This window comes from Hipposideros armiger, unplaced genomic scaffold (assembly GCF_001890085.2).
Source record: "Hipposideros armiger isolate ML-2016 unplaced genomic scaffold, ASM189008v1 scaffold_275, whole genome shotgun sequence".
Taxonomy (NCBI): Eukaryota; Metazoa; Chordata; class Mammalia; order Chiroptera; family Hipposideridae; genus Hipposideros; species Hipposideros armiger.
The window spans coordinates 459,251-464,493 of NW_017731625.1; positions in this window are offsets into that span (position 1 = coordinate 459,251).

The window sequence follows — 5,243 nt, forward strand, 5'->3', positions numbered from 1 at the left end:
CCTGACCTTGGTGGGGGCGAGTCCAGGAAGGCTTCCTGGAGGAGGTGAGTTCAGGAAATGTAAACTGAGCACAACAGATGGAGATCACAGCCAGTTCAAAGGCCCTGAGGCAAGATATGTCTGGTGGGTTTGAGAAATCACTAAGAGACAGGTGCGGCTAGAGGGGGGTGAGGAGGGGACCCCTACTCTGCCCCCTTTCCTTATAACAAAGGGAGGCATAGTCCTCAAAACTACTGTGCAAGATATTAATTAATATTGACCCATTTCGCAGAGAGGGAAAATGAAGCACAGGGAGGCCCATGTACCTCGGTGGGGCAGGGGGTGCATTCTGAACTGTTTGGCTCTTTGGTGGAGAGGAGGCTACCCTGCCCATTGGCGACTGAGCTGGGGCCTGGCCCTTTATGGGAGGCTTCTCGCCCCAGGTCTCCTGGTCTCTAATCTAAACCCTCCCCTCCCTGGGCAGATGTCTGGACCCCTCCCTCTGAGGTTGGGGGTGGATAGCAGCTAGGGCTAGGTGTTCAATAGTCTAAAGGTGGAGGCCTCCTGCCACCTGCTGCCATTAGGCTACAGGTGGCCCTGGGGCTAGCGGCTGGGTTCCCGCAAGGGTAGGGCAGGACTCCAGCCCTGGGGTGGGAGCAGCTCTCCCCACCCATCCTCTGGGCTTGGGGCAGTGGGCCTGCAATTTTGGGGGGGGCAATTTTGGGGAGGACCCCTAGAAGATGGCAATGCTGTGTACTTTAGGGGAGGGGGAGGGGTTGTACACGACCCCCCACAACATTCAAGACCAGAAATCCCCATCCCTGAGGTCTGAAGAATGAGAAAGTGAGAACAGAGAGGTGGGGGGGACCTTGCAAACAGCAGAGATGAGTTGGGTCATTCCTGAGGGTGATGGGAGCCATGGGAGGCTTCTGAGCAGGGAAGGACATGCTCCAAAGTACGTGGAGATTCTTTTTAATTTATTATTTCATTACTGTGACTATTCTAATCTTTTGGGCTCTCAAGACCAGGAATATGCCAGTACAGCCCACCTGGAAAGGGATGGGGATGGGCCCCAGGGCCACATTATCTGGTTAAGCCCCGGGGATCTGGGTGCGTAGGGAGAGGGGTTAGTTTCCTTTCTTTTCTTTTTTAAGATTTTATTGGGGAATTGGGGGAGGGGAACAGCATTGGGGAATCAGGGAAGGGGAACAGACAAGTTGCTGTCCTTTTGTTCTTCAGTCTAGTTGTGGAGGACGTTGCTTTACTGGCCCATGTTGGTATTATCATTGCACTCTTCCCAGGTGAGGCAGTCGCTCGACAGCCTATTGAATGGCCGCTCACGGTGGCTCACCGCAGCTCACGAAAGCTCACGCCCACTGCTGGCCAGCCCCACTGCAGCCTACACGGTCACCGGCGACTCATGGCAGCCCAGCTCCAGGTCCAGCTGTTGTTCACCATCTTAGCTGTAGAAGGTACAGCATCACTGGCCCTCATGTGGGATCCGAACTGGGGTCCTGCTGCTCAGAGCTGGTGTCCCAAGCCAACTCCTAACCAATGCACCACTCGGCCGGCCAGAGAGGGGTTAGTTTCATTTCAGATAAACAATGACAGACTTTTTAGTATAAGTATATTCCATGCAACATTTGGGATATACATAAAATTATTCATTTCTTTATCTGAATTATTCAAGTTTAATTGTGAGACTTGTATTTGTCTAGCAACTTCACCGTGGAGCATTCAGAAAGCACTATAGGGCCAGGAATGGCACGTTGGTTAAGAGCTGGCTTGGGACGTCAGCTCTGAGCAGCAGGGCCCCAGTTCGGATTTCACATTAGGGCCAGTGATGCTGCGCCCTCTACAGCTAAGATGGTGAGCTGAACAGCTCGACCTGGAGCTGGGCTGCCATGAGTTGCTGGTGACAGTGTAGGTTGCAGTGGAGCTGCAGTGGGCTGCCGTGAGCTATTGTGAGTTGTAGGCAGCCAGCATGAGCAGCCAGCAGCTGGAGTAAGCTACCAAGAGCAATCGTGAGCCGCCGTCCAGTGGCTGGCGACCCAGCTGCCTTACTCAGGAAGAGCGCAATGATAATACCAACATGGGCCAGTGAAGCGACGTCCTCCACAACTAGACTGAAGAACAAAAGGACAGCAACTTGTCCGTTCCCCTCTCCCAACTCCCCAATAAAATCTTAAATTTAAAAAAAAAAAAGGAAGCACTATAGAGGATGAAACACTCCGCTGGCCTGAGCTTCCCTGTCTGACTTGGGAAATTTGCTTTCCGGTGAGCCGGTGCCACTTAGCTGCCTCTGGCGGGAGCCACGGGCAGGACGGCACTGGTCCCATCTCCAGGCTGCAGCCCTGCAGATGCCCGGCAGGTGGCACGCGCACCTTGCGGAAATTCCTTGCCTACTTGGGTCTACCCCACAAAGGAGTCTCCAGTGCCTGGGGGGATCGCTCATGTGTACCCCAGCCTGCAACCCCGACTGAAAGTTTCCCCTCTGCAAAATGGGTCAGGCAGAGCCGCATTATTCTATTCCAGGGTCTTAGGCACTTTTGTACGTGGGCCCCTTATATGAAAATCATATTTTAGGCAGGATTCATTATTTTGTATTCATGAGCGCTATCATTGTTTTTTCTTGTTATTTTGAAAGAAGTTAAAATTGCATGTTCGTGGGCCCTGGCTCACACCGACAAGGCAAGGTGTGATTGACAACAGTTCAGGGGGAGGGGTTTCCCACTGGGCCGTGCACCCCGCCCTCCAGACTTTTTTTTTCCTGAGATGGAGATGGTGAATAGTTCAGTTTTTCCTCCACCTCTGTGTAGACAGACACCAAAATCCCTGTGGGTTGAGGAAGGAAGGGAGGGAACACATGACTTCGTTAATTCAACGGAAGTTTATTCAGCACCTATTACCCACCAGCCATAGCCTCAGGGCTGCGTAGGTTCAGTAAATACAGCTGTTTTGAAATATATAGAAGCACCTGGATGAAGAAAAACAGGGTGATGTGACAGGCCACACCTGGGAGGTCAGGAAAGGACCCTATGAGGACCTGAGGTTCCAGCTGAATCAGGAGAAGGCACTGGTCACTAGGTGATGTGGAAAGTGAACTCCAGGCAGTGGGAACAGCCAGTGCAAAGGCCTGGAAGTGGGAATATATTTAAGCAGGAATAATGTGGGAAGGTGGGAAGTTTGGGGTCTGGGTGAGGTTTTAAGAGGATGCTGCCCTTCCTGAGTGGAGGACAGGTTGAGTGACTGGCTGAGGGGCTAGGTAAGACCCAGGCTGTTTTTTTTCAGGGAGGCTGTCCAAAACCCACAGGGGCCCCACAAGATGGTCTGCCTGGGAAAACTAATAAGACAGGGAGGGGTTGCTGCACTCAATTCCCAGCTTGACAGAGAGTAGAGGGGGGTCTGCACTAACCTAAAATCACACAGTCAGGACCCATCTGGAACCTGGGCTGCCAACCCCCAGCAGAGCCAGCAAATCTGTGTGCCACTGCCCAGCTCCCTCCCTAGGCTAAAAATAGGACCCCCTCACTGGAGGCAGTTGGGAACCCTGTACCCCTCACCTTCCTGGGCCCAGCACCTCTGTGGAAGCTGCATCCAGCTACCTATGGACCATAGCTTCCCGCTGGAAAATGAGGAAGGCACCGATACCCTTCCTGCCTTCAGGGGACCCCCCCTTCCCCCTTCCCTTACAACAGGGAAATGTAGTCCTTGAGGCTGCTGTAAGGAATGCATTAATGTTGATCTAGTCTACAGAGGGGGGAAACTGAGGCACAGGGAGGCCCATGTACCTGCCTGGTGTGGGGCAGGGGGTGCATTCTGAGCTGTTTGGCTCTTTGGTGGAGAGGCTTCCCTGCCCATTGACGACTGAGCTGGGGCCTGGCCCTTTATGGGAGGCTTCTCGCCCCAGCTCTCCTGGGTCTCTAATCTAACCCTCCCCTCCCTGGGCAGATGTCTGGACCCCTCCCTCCGGGGTGGGGCGGGGCAGCAGCTGGGACTGGGTGTTTAACTGCCTAAAGGTGGTGGCCTCCTGCCACCTGCTGCCATTAGGCTACAGTTGGCCCTGGGGCTAGCGACTGGGTTCCTGCAAGGATAGGGCAGGACTCCAGCCCTGGGGTGGGGACAGCTCTCCCCACCAGTCTCCTGGGGGGGTCGGTCCTCCAATTTGAGAGGAGGACCCCTAGAAGATGGCAATGCTGTGTACTTTAGGGGAGGAGGGCTGCACACGACCCCCCTAACACTCAAGACCAGGGACCCCAGTCCTACCCGGTGAGAACCTAGAGTAGTGGGGGCCTCTGGGTGGCCTCCGCCCCTACCTCAGACTCCCAGTTGGCTCTTACCTGGGCTGGAGCCTGTGCCCCTGCGTTAGCCCTCAGGGGTCGCCTCAGGGGCTCAGACTTCCAAGCTGAGCCCGCACCCCCACCCCCATTCCACCTTCCCCTCCACACACACACACTCTACTCTGTGCCTCAGTTTCCGGCTTTTCCAAATGGGGACATTTAGAGTCTGCACTACATAGACTTAGTAGGGTTGAACCTTGCACGTCGCTGGGCACCCGAGCTCTCAGAATATGTAAATTATGAAATTATTACTAAGAAGAGATTCTCGTGTTCCCCCTCTAGTCGGTGGATTGTCAGGTTCCCAAGAGGTGGTGACAGTCGGGGATAGGGGTCGTCTGGAATTCGCGACGAGCTCCCCGGTAACCCAGCACGCCTTTGCCTGCGCCGTGCCCCGCGCCAGGCTGCCGTTCTCTTTCCAATACCCCTCCCCACTGTGCTGTGTCCCCTCGCTGGGCCTTGGCTCCTCCCTCAGGCTCCGCCCCACTCCCCTCCCGGTTCTCGTCGCAATAGCTAATTTCTTTCCCAGATCTGTAATCTCCGTTTTACAGACTTGGAAACCCGGGCTCGGCTCCATGGGGCCAAGTCACTGGCGCTTGGTCGCTCAGTCTAAGGGACAGAAGTGAAACTCTGAGCTTGAGCAGTTCATCCTACGTGCTCAGTAAAGTGAGGAGAGGGGTCCTCGACTCGGCTCGTGTCGCCCCAGCCGCCAGGGAGGCGGCCTAACCTTCTTCCCTCCGCATCCAGCACTCCCGGCCCCGCCCGCGTCCTCCGCGCGCTGTGCGCTCACGGTCGCAGCAAGCACTTTGTCCACCGTCCCTAGGCAGGGGGCGGGGCCTCCGCGTCACTGTTCCCCTTCTCGTTTATTATTTATTATCATTTAAAGGGACCGCAACCTGAAAATTTCCGTTCAATCTCCGCCCCGCC